Here is an 18,555-nt window from a genome sequence, read left to right on the forward strand (position 1 = left end):
TAATTGACATTCACAGAATTCTTCACAGGTTTGAAGTTAGATAGTGGTTTTAGGTTAATTTTAATACTAAAGGAGATCATTTTGTGGTCAGATCTTAGCAGGGAGGAGATAATGCACAGGAGGAAGCAGTATTCTCCCATGTTTGTGAGTACTAAGTCTAGGATATTTGTACCTCTAGTTCAGTAGCTAACTAGTTGCTCCAAGGTGTTTGTGTGAAGAAGTCCAAAAACCTCTGAGCAAGATGAATTATGGTTTGTATAAGACTCCCAGTTTATGCAGGGTAGTTGAAATCACCCATAAGTAAGATTTAGGCTGAATGTTAAGAGACTCCAGTTGGTTTAGCTAGGAGGTGTGGTTTTCCAGATTCATGTTTGGGGATGTGTAACTAGCAAGGATATGATAGGGGGTCACACCTATAGGTAGTTGGACAAGGATCAACTCAAGTGAGTCATGTTGTTGGAGTAGTCTAGCAGTGTACTTGTCTTTTATGAAAACTGAGTTATGTCCTCAGTTTGTTTTATCCTGATCTGAGGGGGATCAAAATGCATGAAAGGCACTGTAGTCTTTGAGAGCTGGTGGTGCTTTCTATAGTTCTGAACCAAATTTCCATGACTGCACATACATCTTGCAGGGAGTGCAGTTTTTGTTTTATTTATTTATTTTTTTATTTAAACTCCTAACATTGAGAAGCAGTACCTTTAGGTAGTCATTATTTGTGTTGGAGGGTTGAACAACTTGGTGTGGCCTGAAAATGGCACTGTGGGATAGATAAAGTTTTTTTCCAGTATCCAGAAGTCAAGTGGTGACAAGTGCACACCATCTCTGGCAAAACATTATGGTTTGTTAGTCATGTCTCCCCAGCCTGACAGATATTGCACCCCATAGTGGTGACACCAGAAACTAAATGTAAACATGAAGGGCCAGCACAAAAATTAACTTGCCAAATATATATTTATTTGTTAAATATACATTTTCAAGATACTAAGGGTATAAACCACCCCTAGTAATGCACAAAAGTGCTCCAAAAAAGCAAACCGGTTTTGGCTATACTAGCCTTCTTCAGTGCACAAGCAAAATTAATAAGAAAAAAAGTAACCACAGGGCAACAGTAGTATTTAAATCATCTTAATTGGAAAACAATCAAGTCATGATTTACTTAATAGATTCATATTAAAGACATATTAAAGATGTTCATTCAGACCAGGGCTAAAAAGCCCACACCATTTAATTATCCATTTTCTTTCCTTGTAGTTTAATATTGAATGCCAATCACTTTCAGGGACCTATCCCCTTGATTTTTTCAATAACCATAAAATAAAAAGAGGCAGAAGGGTGCTTAAGTTTATGTTTATATAATGCACTAGTAAGTTTCCGAGTCCTTATATCACTCATGTGTTTCGAAATCCTAATCCGTAATGGTCTGGATGTCTGACCCACATAAAAAGCTGAGCATTGACAGGAAGCAAAGTAAATCACCCAATCTAAGCCACAGTTGGCCAGAAACCTTATATAAAATAGCCTATCTGTATTGAGGCCAGTAAATTGTTTGATTTTAAAAACTCTAGAACAATGTGTGCATTGACCATGGATATGTGCCAAATGATTTTCCCCGGATAGGGTTTGTTGTATAAGTCCTGCTGAGGCATGTTTATAATGGCACAAATGTGAGTCCAAAGTTCTACCATGGCAGAAGGAGAAAAAACATCTTTGCCTTAACTTTGAGGTTGATTTCTGATCTGACAACAAGCTATTCCAGTGTTTCTGAATGGTGTTCATAAAAGCTTTAATGTTACGTCCATATGTAGTGACCATTCTCAAAATATCCTGATCCCCTGACGTTGTTTCCATATTTTTGTACTGTAAGAGATCCTCTCTAACTTGTGTTGATGCCCATCTGCTGGCCATGGCAATATTGTCCAATTTATACCCCCTATTATGAAATCGGTTGGCCAGGTCCATCTTATATTTGTGGAAGGTATTCTTATCCAAGCAAATACATCTAACTCTAAGAAATTGAGCTTTGGAAATGTTATGTGTTACATGTGGTGGATGGAGACTAATGGCATGGAGTAAGGAATTATACTGGGGGTATTTTCTATATATTTGTGTACTAAGAGTGTTATCCTTATTTCCTGTGATGGTGACATCCAAAAAGGTGATTTCATCCAAGTCAAAATTCACCTTGAACTCAATTCCCCATTTATTTTGGTTAAGGTATTCAACAAACTCCAAAGGATAGGCCACATCTGCCTTCCATACCAACCAACAATAATCTAGGAATAACCTCCAAATATCGATTTCCCCCAAATATATGTTATGATTGGGGTTATAAATCAGTTCAGGCTCCAGAAAGGCCATGAATAGATCTGCATAAATGGGAGCAAAAGATGCCCAAATTGCTGTACCTTGTGACTGCCAATAACATTGTCCATGGAAATAAAACACATTTTTAGTGAGGACATGTTCAGTCATACATACCAAAAGGGTATTGAAACCTGGTGGATATAGGGCACTTTTGTCCAACCAATATTGCGGGCAACTAGCCCCGCCCAATGTGGAATATTGGCATATAAGGCAGTCACATCTAATGTACAAAGTAACCAATCTGGTTCCAACTGAGTATTGGAGACAATACTAGAAATTGGGTGGTATCCTGAATATGTGATCTAACACATGCCAAGAGAGGTTTCAAATAAAGAGTGAGGAATTCAGATGAAAGCTCAGTTAAACTACCAATCCCCAAGACAATTGGTCTTGCAAGCAGACACCGAGGATCCTTATGTATCTTTGGTAAAAAGTAGATATATTGTGGTCTAGGGTCCTTGACTGTGAGATGATAAACATCCGATTGTGTAATGATGCCCTCCTGTTGTGCTTGAAATAAAAATCTATCACTCTCAACCTTGAATTTACTAGTCAGATCTAAGGGCATGGGCATATAATGCCTGGCATCCCAAGCTGTCCCTGTGCCTCTTGATAATAGCTGTCCCAATTCATTACCACTGCTGCTCCACCTTTATCAGCTGATAATATTACCAAATCTTTATTATTTTTTAACTCCTCCAAAGCTGCTTGTTCAATCTTTGAGAGATTATGATGAAAAATATCATGATCATTGAAATTATAATGTAGATCTTTGAGGACAGAGGATTGGAATAGAGACACCTGATTAGACATTGGAGGCATATATCTAGACTGATGAAATTTAAAAGATCTGACCTCATTACCTCCAGATTCAGAATCAAAATGTATTTTAAGATTGATTAGTCTGCAAAAAGCTATAACAGAAGACGCAAATGAGTCTTCAGTCACAAAAAGCCAGGAACATAGCTTAGACCTTTATTGAGTACAGAAATCTGAGCCTGAGAAAGCACCACAGAAGAGATATTATGTATGTTACTAAATTCACTCAACATTTGGTCATCATCTTGAGAATCTTTTCCAGAGTGTTTTGAGTGTCTGTGTTTCCTCTCCCCTCTTCTAACCTTACCCTAAAGGGAGACCAGTGCTACGTCTTTTGGGTGTTGGTGACTATAGAAGGGGGTTGTGGGTTGCTATCTACATCAGTAGAAGAAGACAAATCTTCCCCAGAAGTAAAACTGACAGTATTTCATTTTGTCTTAAGGATAGATTTGGGTCTCTTGCACTTAGCAGGTATTGATTTGTTGTGGTTCCTCCCTGCCAGGGGTCTCTTGTATAGCATAAAGGGCTGGCCTTTCTGATAATCACCTAAATCTCGTTGACATTTTTTCATTTTTCTATCCTTAAGTTCTTGTTCAGGAGATAATAAATCAGAACTCAATACATCCAAACCTTCCCTGTAACTAGGTAAGGATTCAATTTTTTTTAATTTCCAGGCAAAGATCTTCCACTGCCTTTATCCCATTATCCACTGTCCATTCATAATACCCTGTTAGGGCATCCACAAACCCCATAGATGTATTCTGTTGGATTTTGCCCCATTCTTCCAATAATATGTCATCAGCCTGATAAACCAGAGGTTTTAACCTTACTATTAAACCCATAGGGGCAATACCTTTGGTCTGGTAGGCTTTGAATAATTTTAGATGCCATACATTGCTTCTAAGCCCTTTCATCTCTTTAGTTAGTCTTTGGAAAGCCAACTTACATTGAGTTGAAGGGTCATGTATATTTGGTTCAGAGGGTCGTAAAATAGTATCAACTAAACCAAATACTTATAAGTTGTTCTTATCGGACAATAAACCCCTAATAATACATGTCAAATCCATACTAAACTAGCAGTGTCAATCCCAAAACAATTAGTAATCATAAGCTGGAAGATTACAGCACATGAATCGACCTAGATATAGACTGGCTGAAAATATAAAAATATATTGTTGTAAACCAAAACTATCAATCCTAAGAATACATAAGAAGTATATATATATATATATATATATATATATATATATATATATATATATATATATATAGCTTAATACTAAAGGGAAGCAACAAAAATCACAAACCAGGGCAGAAGAAAAAAGGGGCCAAAAAATCCATATCACACAGTTAAAGCACCAGTGATTCCATCCAAGTCAAAAATAAAAAGGATTGGTTATTAACCCATAATAAAAACATAATCAACCAATACAATATAATAACCGAGTATGTCAGGTCCTCCCAAACAAATGATGATAGGCATAAATATGTTTCCATGTTCATGACATTGTATATACAGGCTAGAAGAAAGGGAACAATAATAGTCGTTGTGGGAAAACGAATACATGAGCAAGTCAAACCATATATTAACACAAAACTACGTTCCATAGTTGGTTATAACAGGGAGCAATAATAGTCTTTGTGCATAAAGTATAAGCAGTAGTAATTGTAAATGCTCATTTGAAACAACCAATCCACACAACACTACGTATCCCTATATTTCTGCCTGCTCAAATTTTTCAAACATATTTAAATAAACCATAAACAACCTGTTGGGAGGAACCTACATGCCCTGTAAATTGACTGAAATGGAAAGTGGTACAAAATGACAATGCAATATATGATACAATGGCTTAACTAGCCCTGTAAAACCAAATTGTTGCTTCCCTTAAGTATAATATAGACAACCAGAATAAATGCAATGCTGGTCATGTGCATAACTCCACTCAACTCCTTCAAGTTTCAAAAAGCACCACCCAATTAGATGACGATTTGTTTGAAAAAGCAAAAAACAATCTAAATAGTAACCATAAGGGATAACATGGCATCCACATAATAATTATTCAAAAACACCACAACATACTCATGTGTCTCCTACATACACAGATGTTTGTTATACTTCAATTTGTTAACAAAATGTATCACAAACCAATGGCTGAAAATGTTCACAAATTGTCCATATAGTTGGAAAATGGAGCACTTGAAAATGAGGTTATATATCCATATTAGAAGTGCCGTGAAAAGTTTCAGTGGGACAATATATCTTGATAGTTCACAACACCATGACAGTATAACTACATATAACATACACTTAAGCACTCTTCTGATTCTTTTTATTTTATGGCTATTGACAAAATCAAGGGGGTTATGTTCCTGAAAAGTGGTTGGCACTCAATATTAAACTACAAGGAAAGTAAATGGATTATTAAATTGGGTGGGCTTTTTAGCCCTGGTCTGAATGAACATCTTTAATATGTTTTTAATATGAATCTATTAAGTAAATCATGACTTGATTTTTTTCCAATTAAGATGCTTTAAATACTGTTGCCCTGTGGTTACTTTTTTTCTCATTAATTTTGCTTGTGCTCTGAAAAAGGCTAGTATAGCTGAAACTGGTTTGCTTTTCTTAGAGCACTTTTGTGCATTAACAGGGGTGGTTTATACCCTTAGTATCTTGAAAATTTATTTATTTATTTATTTTACATTTGTTAACCGGGCTAGTCTGGCTGGATACATGTCCATTTTCAGCAGAGGCCCGAGGAGAAAAGCTCCACTATCAGACTAAGACAATACATGAGGAATACTTTACTAATAAATCAATATTTTTTTTAAAAAAAGACAAAAACAAAAATGTACAAAGACAAAATACAGTTTGTCTGGACTAATTTGAGTAGGTAACAAACAGAGTTCAAACAGAGTTCACATTATGTGCTGAGGAGTTAAGCTCAGGCACCAAAATATAAAGTTGAGTTAAGGATATCTGTAGTAAAGCTAAATAAATTAATCATTGGTCAGAAGGCTAGAAGACAGATTTGGCAGTTAGCAGAGGGAAAGGAAACTGATGGTTACAAGTGTTAAAAAAGCAAGTTAGAAGGTAAACAGGTAGATAGGTAGTAAAGCTATGGGAAAAAGGGGATAAAAGATAGATAGAAATTGTGGATAGAATATGATTACATAGGGTAAAAGTATTTTAACATAGTTAAATGTTAAGAAAGTCAAGTTGAAAAGGAGAGTGTGGAAGCAGGATAGAGATGAAATGCTATGGTAGTAGGGTAAAGATGGTCTAGGTATGGCTGAAAAGTATATAGAGAGAGGATGGCTATGTTTATTTAACAAATAAATATATATTTGGCAACTTCATTTTTGTGCTGTCCCTACATTTTTACATTTGCTTTGGATTTTTAGGCTGCGGCACTTGCCGTACTTGTGAGGAGATTTTGGACTGACACCAGAAACTAAGCCAATTGTTGAAGTCAATCATTTTTTTGCTGGTACTGTGGAATCATCATCGGTCAAGGTAGAATGCTACTCAAGGCTAAATTCATTCCCGCCTGGGAGATATACTCAGAGAGCTCCATCATGTCTCTCTTCATATAGTCCAGTGAGATACAAGACCTTACACCCTTCTCCCTTTCCCATCTACTGTGCAAGGCTAAGAGGATGATATAATATTTTGACTGTATTTTAAAACATAGCGCCTCTAAAACCAAACCAGAAATTATTCAAATATTCAAAACTGACAGTGTCTTTTTGTAGCAATATTTGCAAAGCACATGTCCCTAAAATAACATTTGCAGTTTTAATAATTATAAACAGATTGCATTTCTTGTTACCCTGAATCTATTTACATTTTTCTGCATGAAATAAACATATGCTACTAATAAACTCTTCTAAGTCTGTAAGTAAACTGATAACGTACTATAGTGAACTAGACCAATGTTACTACTAAATACATTCTTACAAGTCTGAAACTGGACTGATAATGTACTACAGTGAAATGGAAAGGCTGCATCTTCATTATTAAATCAAATGGAAACCTCAGTGGCACTGTTTATCTCTGTCATAAACTCAAATGAAACTAAAGTAGTAATCTGACACTGTTAATATTTGCGTTTTTACACCTTCATAAAATTAATCTTAACTGTTGAACATTCTATGTTTTCTCTGTGACCTTGAGGTCATAATTTATAAAATAATTTATTCAGTGTGCAGATCTCTACTCTCTGCTTTACATGTAGCTCTTTCCTTAGCTGACATCATTTAACCCTTTCAGTACTTCTGAATGCTGCAAGTATTTATCATTACTATGTAGAATTTTCTTGGATAAATAGTAAAAAACTGTTACTACAATACTAAACTGATCTTTGCCATGCTGTTTATGGCATACTGTTTATAATTTGGATTGTTGAGCTGGCATGTAATCTGATAACTCAGTTACAGAAGTCTGTCCCTCTGGTATGCTTGGTAATCTGCAATTTCTGCATGAAGTGTATACAGTCTTGAACCATTTACATATACACATTTATTACTAGAGTTGAACTGATCTGATTCTAGAACTTAACTTGTCTATCCTTAATACAGGTATGTGAAGTTTTTTCATATAGTAAAATTACCTTGCATTCTTCTCCTAATATGTAATTTGAATCTGCAGCTTTAATGCCACACAATATTTATGCTGCACTCTTTTCTTGCATGGGGTCTGAATTTTTGGCTGTAGTGTACATTTTGCATCCTGTAGACTAGCAAAACACCATTTAATATCTGCAAATGCTTTTCTGTCTCTGTATCAATATATTATTTATGCATTGCAACACTTTGCTACCACAATTCAAAGGTCTTAACAATGTCTGCTAACAAAAACAATAACACAAAAATGCATTTCCAGCTATGTAACTGTAAACCCTTTATTCTGCAAATTAATTTGATTGTCATTTCTGGCATACCATACACATGTGCTTCCAGAATGTAAAAGTGTATACCAATTTTACTAGCCTGAAACTTTGCCTTTCTTTCTTAATGGCCATAAAAGTAAATCAAAAATTATTTCGCAGTCTGTCTTTGCTTTTCTGTGAATAAGACTGCTCCTGAAAAGGTGGCAACTTGACTACCTGCACTTCAGCTGTGGCAAATGAATCAGAATTTATTTTATATTTAACCCATGAATCTGCATGTTCCTGTTGTAACCACTTTTTCAAAGTCTGTACATTTGCACAATCTACTGCATACAAATTCTTACAAATGTCATCTGTGTATACTACTGTACATTCTGTAGGAATTTTATTTTTCCATAAATATTGTTACTGAAATCTAAAACAACATGTAAATCTGATGACACATAAATATTTAGCATAGTACTGTTACGCTCAGAAATGCTGACTGCTGTAACCTATGGCCCTTCTAATCCTGACATAACTGCACTTGTGTCCTCTAATAAAGGTCTATTTGTAACTGAAATTGATGTGTTTGTATTAATCAGTACATTATTTCATAATTTATTTTCTGTAAGCAATGAAATATTGTTGTTTTTCTCATCCATAAACAATGACTGATGAATAATTTGATTTGGTGCTGGACTGCCACACCCTTTACAGATAAGCTGAAAATCCTTTTTTTATAGAACTAGCAACAACACTAACTTGAGATATGGTATATGTTTCTTCTTTATTTTGCCCTGAAGCACTAGTAATAACATTGACTTGACCTATGGTTTGTATTTCTTGTTTATTTTGCCCTGAAGTCCATGTATCATTTATGCTTCTGTTTACTTTATCAAACGTATCAAAATCTGCAGTCTGATCCCTCTTACCCCCCCAGTGCATTATTTGCACTAGTTTCTGAAAACAATAACATAATGTATTACATTTTGAGCATCTATATTTGAAATAATGTGATCTTGAGACATTGCAAAAGTTTTCTTCATGTCTTGTCTGGAAATCTGCATGTTACATACATTGTGTTTACGTCTGTGCCTGCAACACTGCGACTTAACCCTGTACATTGAATTACATGTGCTGTAACATTTACACTGATTTCTGAAAAATTTGTGTTATTTAAGTCTGAAATCATACTGATAGAAGCTGACTCATTCTGTGAATCATGAGACAGTGTGTCTGCTGCCCTACACATTACAGTATGTTTCTGTGATTTAACCCTTTTGCATCTAGAAAGATTTAACATTTCCATAACATTGAAATTTAAATGAACATTTTTTAACTACAGTTTTTTAGATGCTTTTCCTAATTTTTAATTTTAAACTGCACATTTACCTGTGCCTTTACCGTAGAAGTATTGTTTAGAATATTTATAACATTTATTAATGTATTTAAATTTTTCTGAGATTTACTGTCAGGCTTAGCTAGAAAATGCATGGTAATAAAAATGAATTCTCTCATAAGGAAAATAGAAGTTGCTTTAAGAAGGTGGCCTGGCATCTCACTGCTGTTTAAAACTCCCTCTTGTAAGAATTTTCTTGGATCAGTGATGTCACACTGCAAACTTGAAAGTTTGTCATCTGCTTTGGAGATGGTGTAGTTTTCTGATATGTTGCTGTTAATGTCCTTTACACTGGTATTTTGGAGTCTGACATTCTTTGAGACTTTACTGTAGATTTTCTGAAGTAATGTTCTGAAGGAACACTGCTGTTCTGTAAAATACTAGCCTGAAACTGTTAGTCTGACTGCTGATAGATTTTCAAGGTTGCTATGGGGACTGGAACTTATTTTAACTGCAAATATTGTCCCCATAAATGGTAGCTCACCATTTTAAGAATTGATAGGACTATAGAATACTGGAATTAACTGTGCTGAACAGGTGTCTGTCTCTCCTTTATGTGCCAAGTCTGCTTGTTCCTTTCAGAATAAACTCTGCATTCATTGTAGTTCAGTTAAAAATGCTTATGTACAGTAGAAGTAGATGTCAACAATATGTGAATCAAATCTTATTGTCTATAGCTTCTGCACTCATTATACTGTCTGTAAATTCTGCACTCAGAAGGTACTGTCTCTAATAACAGTGTTTATGATTATGTCTGTAGTTTCTGCACTCATATTACTTTCCTCCTGAATAATTTAATAATATTCTGAAATGCTGGATATTAGACCTGACTTTTGCACTCACTCTAGAGTGTCTGTACCAGACTTCTGATAACTGCACTGCAATTACTTTCTGCATATCAGTCCAAATGAGATAACTTAACTGTGACTGAAGTACTCCTAATAATACCAAAACTCTGTAAATTTCTACATGCCTCTTTAACCTTGGTTCCCAAGCCTTGAACCACAAATGTGTTTGTAATCAATGTACTGCACATTCTGTTCTTATCAATATTCTAGACTGAAGGTTATTTTCACTGATTGAAAGTACATTCACTGAAACTGTATGCACACTGTGATGGCCTACTTTAATATGACTGAATTTCTAGGCATATGCAAAGAGAATACTGTATTTTTGTCTAACATAATACATTTAATGAACCGCAATTGTGTGTGTGTGTGTGTGTGTGTGTGTGTGTGTGTGTGTGTGTGTGTGTGTGTGTGTGTGTGTGTGTGTGTGTGTGTGTGTGTGTGTGTGTGTGTGTGTGTGTCTCTCACTCCTTGGGGGATGTTTAGTTCAAGGATCGCAATTACAGTTGTATGTGCATGTATTGGAGTGTGCAAGTGGATGAATGGCAGAGTGTTTCTGTTAGTTTGATCAAGTACTGGAGCATGTATTGTGGATGTAGAGATATGTGTATAGGACTGTCTGAATGTGTGTGTGTGTGTGTGTGTGTGTGTGTGTGTGTGTGTGTGTGTGTGTGTGTGTGTGTATATGTGTGTGTGTGTGTGTGTGTGTGTGTGTGTGTGTGTGTGTGTGTGTGTGTGTGAGTGTGTGTATGAATGGGTATCTGAATAAGTATGTCTGAATGTGTGCATGAGTGAGTGAAGGGGGTTGCAATTTGTAACACAATGATTGAGCTGCTTTGGAGAACACTAGTGCTGTCATGTTTGACAATGCTAGTCCCTGATTCTGATACATGGTAGTGAGTTGATAATGCAGTCTTTCTCACTTTTGCCATACCTGTCTATAAATCAAATTTACCCACAGACTCACTAATTAACCAACCCCCATTGGTCAATTAGTGTGACTGATGAGAACTTTAGTGAAATTCAGGGTCTAACCTGTCCTTGTAATATTACAAAGAAAAGTACATCATTCTGCTTTTTAGATGGACTTTGCTGACAGGCCACATACCATTATCCTACTACACTGCACATATCTGCATTTTTGCTGTCATGTTTTGCTAAATATATAGTCATATTTTTAAAAAAGCAGCACTCCAGTCATTATAAAAAGTGTTCTAAAATCAAAAAAGTAAGGTGTCTGTACTTGTTTCCCCCTACTTTTTTGTGTCATCAGTTAAGTTAAGTCAAGCTGCACTGTTCCACAGACTTCTCATCTTCTGATCTAGTAATTATTTAGATTTGAAGCAAAGATTCTCCAAAAGGCATTAACTGTCCCCTTATAAAATACAATAAATATTTACTTGACAGGGTGAGGTTTCATGTTGAACTAAAAATGTATTTATTTATTTTATTTTAGATTTGTTAACTGGGTAGAGTCAAGTAGTCCATTTTCCTTGGACACCTGGAGAGAAAAAGCTCTATAACAATAGTACAAAAAAAATTACAAAACATTTTTAAAAAGATTTACAAACAATATACAAAAAATGTTTAACAGCTGCCAACAATCACAATTTACAAAAAGAGAATGTAAAAGAGCAAAGATTACATTCCCTAAACCTTACTACAGACAGTAATATGAATCTCATTAAATATATAACTAAAATAAACCATTGTGGCATTTTCATTTGGTAGAAGTAAGACAAGGAGAAGATAGCAGAAAAGAAACATTTGACTGATTGCAGGAGAAACTAGCAAAGAGTATTACAGGAGCATGGCCATTGTTGAGTAATGGATTCCTTTAGGAGTTGTTTAAAGATATGACTATCTCTGTTTTTATGATATTCTGGGGTAATTGGTTCCACTGTTTAGCTAAATTGAAGGAGAAGAGAGAATCACCAAAGTAATTTTGTGACTTAGTTACCTTAAGTATAAGATTATCAGATGATCTAAGGGTCCTGGGGTTGGTATTTAGTTGCACTAGGTTGGAGAGTGCAGGGCAGTTTTCAGGTTTGTGGATAATGGAGTGAGCAGTGGTGAGCTGATTGAGCAATAACAGATTGGGAAATTCAAGCCAGTGTAATTTTTGAAGAGCAAGGCAATGATGGGTCCTGTTGGGTATATTAGTAGCAAATTTTGCTATTTTGATATAGCAGGAATTAAGTAGATATAAATCAGATGTATGCAGGTTAGTGAAAAGTTGAGAACAGTAGAAGAGAGTAGACAGGAGGTGGGATCTGGCTGCGGTTAGTCTGGCATTTTGAGTGAGGTAAGGTTTGGCCCTGTATAGTGCACCAAGTTTGATGTGAACTTTCTTAATTGTGAGTGATATGTGTCTATCAAATGTTAGGTTTTTGTCTATTGTGACACCAAGTCATTTTGTTTCATTAACTGGTTCTAATATAGTGTCATTAGTGGAGCAGATGGAGAGAGGAGGTGGTTTTGTTTTGGATTTCCTGTTGGAGAAGATCATTCATTTTGTTTTGTTTGGGTTTAGGATAAGTTGAAATTCATTTAGGTAATTTTCAATATCTGGAAAAGACTTTTGCAGTTTATCTTGGAGTTCTTGGGGTGTGGCTGTAGAGCAAATAACAGTAGCATCATCAGTGTATTGATTGATAGAAACGGATTTAGTGGCAGTGTTTAGACTATTTGTGAATATAGTAAAAAGGAGAGGGCCAAGGATGGAATCTTGAAGAACCCCAATGGAGACTGTGAGGAGTGTGGAGAATTTATTATCTCATTTAATTGTCTGTTGTCAATTAGTAAGGTAGCTAAAGAACCAGTTGAGAGCTGTAGAGTTGTGGTTGAAGGAGGCTAGACTGCTAAGTAGTAGTTGGTGGGATACCATATTAAAAGCTTTGGACATATCAAGGAATATAGTAGAGACTAGAAAATCCTGGGCTGTCTGAAGCAACACTTCCATTGTAGCCTTTATTATGAGTTTTTGGTTTGTAATGTCATTGTTTGTATATTTGTCCTCAAATTTCAACATGGTGCAGATGGGAGTTTACTAGTAATATTTGGTTCTCTTGAGAACTGCACACAGCTCTCCTGTCTGTGCTGCCTGCCAGTGGGTGTAATACAGGCACTGATGGTTAGACTTTACTAATTTATTGTTGACTAACACTAGCTGTATGAACATCAGTATATAAATGATATCCAGTAGGTTTTTCATGTACTACAGACACTATACTGTGCTACACAAACATGTGCAGTAGTGTCAGATGCTGGTGCTGAATTAATAATCCACATTTAGAAATTCAGTGGACCTGTCTTTGGCACCTAGCAGCCTTTATTTATTTATTTATTTATTTATTTATTTATTTACATTTGTTGACCACGATTGTCCGACTGGATGTAGGTCCATCTTCAGTGGAGGCCTTGGGAGAAAAGCTCCACAGTTAAAATATACAGACAGTAGTTACATTGGATTTACATAGCGATTAACAATTTGATTAACATAGCAATTAATTACAAACATAGTTACAGATGAAGAACATAGTACATCAGTAGACAACTAGAATCTTTATCCGCGAAGTACATAACAGACATTAACAATTGTTACAATAAGAAGTTCCTGCTGTATAATAAGTAGTAGGCTTATGAACATCTGAGCTTGTTATAATCAAGGTAGTTAGTGGGGTGGAAAGAAAGGTAGTGGTTGGATGGGGTGGGTGATATTAGAGTGGGAGTTGCAAGGGCATAGCCAGCATGTTTTTAGGTGCACTTTTAGTAAAGTTTTGAAGTAGGTGCATGATGGTACGGAGGTAATTTTGGGTGGGAGGGAGTTCCATAATTTGGCTATGTTAACTCTAAGCAGAGTTATTGGCTTTAGTGATCTGTAAGTGATTTTTGTTGTTGAATCTTAGTGGTCTGGTGGTGCGATAGGGTTGGAGTAGATTCTGGAGGGATGTGGCATTTAGTGGATGGTTTACTAGTTTGTGGGCGTGTGTGAGTTGATACCATTGAAGAAGGTGAGGGAGTTCAAGCCAGCCCAGTTCAGCAAGTGAGAGACAGTGGTGACTATGGTAAGATGCCCCTGTGGTGAATTTGGCGATTTTGTTGTAGCAGGTCTCTAGCTTGTTTAGATCTCATTGCCTTAGGTTGGTATATATTGGAGAGGCATAAAGTAGGGTGGAAATAAGGTGAGACTTTGCTACTGAAATCTTTGCTGCTTTGGTGAGAAGTTGCTTATTTCTGTATAATGCTTCTAGTTTTTTGTGGACATTTTTATGGTCATGGATATGTGATTGTCAAATTTTAGTTTATTGTCTATTTTCACTCCTAGCAATTTGGTGTGTTCTGTTGGGTGTATAGCGGTGTTGTCTTTTGCTGTGATGTTAAAGTGAGAGTTGTTTTGAGTATGTTTGGTGGGTTGGAAGAAGAGTAGTTTAGTTTTGTTTGGGTTGAGTATTAATTGGACATCAGATAACCATGTTTCAACAGAGGAAAAGGCTTCCTGTGTGACTTTTTGCAGATTGGGTAGGAACTGGGCTGAGCAGATGATGGTTGAGTCATCTGCATGTTGTATGAGTGTGCCATGTTTGGTGGCAGAGGCTAGATTATTGGTGAAAACAGAGAAGAGTAGGAGTCCAAGGATGGATCCTTGGGGAACCCCTATAGAGACAGGTAGTTGGGGAGATATGTAATTCTTCCATACAACGGATTGTTGGTGGTCAAACAGGTAACTCTGAAACCAGTTGGTGACCGATTGAGAGAAGGCTAGGTTACTGAGGACAGAGATGAGTTGTTTGTGTGGGACCATGTCAAATTCTTTAGATAGGTCTAGGAAAGTAGCAGAGGAGAGATAGCCATTGTTTTTATGCTGAATGATAGTGTTAGTAAAGGAGAGTAAGGCAGTGGTGGTGATATGGTTTGGTCCGATACCATGCTGAGTATTGGAAAGGAGGTTGTTAGTGAGGAGGTAGTCTGAGACCTGAGAGTGAATGCATCTCTCTAGTACTTTTGAGAGTGGAGAGAGAATAGTTATGGGATGGTAATTGGTTAGTTCTGTGGAGGGGCCGCCTTTGTGGAGGGGAATTATATGTGATACTTTCCATAGTGTGGGAACATAACTTTCTGACAGACATCAGTTAATCAAGATGGATACTGGGTAGGCCAGAGCATCGGCTGCGATTTGTAGGTATTCACTTGGGAGGCTGTCTGCTGCTAATTTGGTTGGCTTAAGTTTAGTTAAGAGTTTTTTTTATGTTGGAGGTAGGTACAGGAGAAAAAGAGAAGGCAGTGGGGAGATTGCTAGTTGAAGGTGTGGGTTGGAGGGGAGGGGGTTTGTGTTGTTTAGCTAGTAATAGTATGGTTTGTGTGAAGTGTGTGTTGAATGAGTTAGCAATATATTCAGAGGAGTGAGGGATGTTAGGTGGAGGGGTACGGACTTTACCTGGGTGGAGCATGGAGTTTATGGAGGACCAGAATTGTTTGGGGCTGTGTTGGGAGGAGTCCAGGGCAGACTGGTAGTACTGGAAATTGTCCTGTTTTATTAGCTTTTTAACTCTATTGCGTAGTTCTAAGAATTTCTGTCTAGTTGAGGGGCTTTTGGTTTTGCGCTAGTGCTCCCAGGCTTTATCCCGGTTTTTCATTTCTGACTTAGTGGTTTTCTGTAGCCATGGGGAGAGTTGTGCTTTAATTCTGGAAAGTCTTATGGGGACATGGTAATTAAGGATGCTCAGGACGGTAGTATTAAAAAATTCAACTGCATCACCAAGACTGAGGTACTTTAGAGGATGCCAGTTACATTCTTTGAGGGATGAGATGAATGTGAGTGAGTTAAAGTATTGTTTTTTATGTATTTGATGGTAGATGACAAGTTTAGCTTGGTATGGGTATTTTTTGAGTAGGAATGTTGGGGAGTAATCACTGAGGCTATCTGATAAGCAGCCTGTTATATATGACTGGGGGCTCTGATTGACTAGTATCCAATCTAGTGTAGTGTGCTTGCTAGAGTTTTTATTTATCCTTGTTGGTGACTGGACTAGTTGGGTGAAGCCATGAAGGTTTACATGATGGGTTGGATGGTTGCCAGAACAGGATTGCCAGTCAGTATTGAAATCACCTAAAATTATAGTTTCTAGGGGGAGATGGTGGGTAGACCAGCTGAGGAGGTTTTCTACTGAAGGTATGTTTTGGCCAGGTGGGAAGTAGCATCCAATTATGTTAATGGTTTTGTTTCGGTTTATTTTGAGGTCGGTATGTATTATTTCTTCATTGCCTATTTGTGGAGCTGATGATTTTAAGATCTAGATGTTTAGATGCTGTTTAAATATTATAGCTACACTGCCTCCTTTCTTGTTTAGCCGGTCTACTCTTAGTATGCTGTAGCCGGTAGGGAGTATTTTCTCACTGGCAATGTGAGGTTTTAGCCAGGTTTCTGTCAGGATGACTATATCTGGGGAGTACAAGTCTATGGTGACATGGGGTTCATGGACTTTGTTGGATATACTTCTAATATTTAGGCTTAGTAGAAGGAAGTCACTTGGCTTTCTATTGGCTGTGATATGAGAGAAGTTGTGGTTTCTAGTTTGATTATGAGGATTGGGGTTGGAGATGGTAGAGCCAGGGTTGGTGGTGGATGTCTCCACTTAGGGCTAGTTTTGATATGCATGAGGTTATTAGTTTTCTCAGTTTTTGAATGTGTTTGCTTATTAGGGAAACTTTATGATTGTGGTCTGTGGGTAATAGGTATGGTGGGAGGGTTACTATGTTAAGTTGCATGGATGCTTTATGTTTGAGTAATATAGTTGCTAGAATATGCGGGGGGGGGGCATAGGGATGGTTCTTGAGTTTGTGGGAGAGGAGCTGAGAGGGTGAGACATGAGGAGTGAGTAGTAGTACAGTGGTAGTGGTTGAGTAGGGAACTGATGGAGTTTTGGTAGGATGTAAGATATGCAAGGAGACTGCATGCAGTGAGGTAAGGTATGCTTGTACATGCTCGCTGAGGAGGAGTGATAGTAGTGGGAAGATGGAGGAGGTAGTGTTGGGTTTAGTGCCGTGGTTGGCTATTGGAAAGATGGGAGAGGTTTGTGAGTGTAATAAAGGTAGGACCACTGGGGGTGGGAGGGAATAGGGGGCAGGGGGGAGCGAAGCAGGTAAAGACCCTGTTAGTTGCTCTTATGAGGGGGCTGGAAACAATCAGGTAACAGAGTAAACTGATAAATGAACATATGATAGTGAATGTGGCGACTCAGGTAGGTACCCTATATTTCCACAAACTATCAGTTAGCTGTGCCCCAGTTCAGGCAGTTTTAATATGTTCTATGGCAGAGCCAAGCATGAGGTGCTCAAAGGGTGGGTGTAGTTTTAAAAATGGTGCCGGCCATAGGTAATATTTATTAACTTTGGGATTGGCTTAAGGTAATAAACAGGGAAGGGGGGAGGGGGAGAACAAGGGTGTGAGCAGGCAGTTCTTTTGTACTGCTGCTAATGAGTCAAAGCAAAGACAAGTTTGTGTTTAAGAAACAATCAGAATTGACCAAGGACTGCTCTGAAACTGTAAGTCATTTCTTAACAATTTCTCCGGTGGAAAAACAGGATAACCTTCTATCAGTAGGCTACTGTGGTCTCATTTTAAATTAACAAACACACAGTATTTATCAGTTATGGATACTATTTGCTAACAAAAGAGAATAAGACAGAAAATGGAAGATGAGTGTATGTGTGTGTGTGTGTGGGGGGGCTGCTTACAAGCCAAAACAGAGTGCTCTCCAAGGGATAATGAATATTGGCTCAAACAGGTAGACACATACTCAACGTTAACTTTAGCTGTTTGCAGAAAGTTCGGACCCAGACTGCGCTTTTCTTATAAGAATGATAAAGATGGTACCGCAGTTGAATACTTAAGAGTGGTGTTAGGTCTAGAGAAGAAGAGTACAGAGAGGAGTAAGCACTTTTGAGATGGTAAATATATATTATAAAGATTACAAAAAACAAACTGAGCAAATAGCTACTGCATACAGGAAAATATGTCTTGAACCAACTACTAGTATATGCAGATACTGAGCCAAATGGAAAAACATCAGTGAGAAGGGACCTCAGCTGACAGTTATGTAGTCATAGATAAAAATATAGCGAGCAGCACTCTGTCCTGGGTCTTTAATGTGATTCTATCCACCAGTAACAGCACAATTATATAGAAATAATTAGACACCAGTATGAGCTGTCTACATACAACACATATACATGAATAACATTAGTGAAC

The sequence above is a fragment of the Protopterus annectens genome, chromosome 5.part1 (genome assembly GCF_019279795.1).
Source record: "Protopterus annectens isolate FY-2018-M chromosome 5.part1, PAN1.0, whole genome shotgun sequence".
NCBI classification, from domain to species: Eukaryota; Metazoa; Chordata; order Ceratodontiformes; family Protopteridae; genus Protopterus; species Protopterus annectens.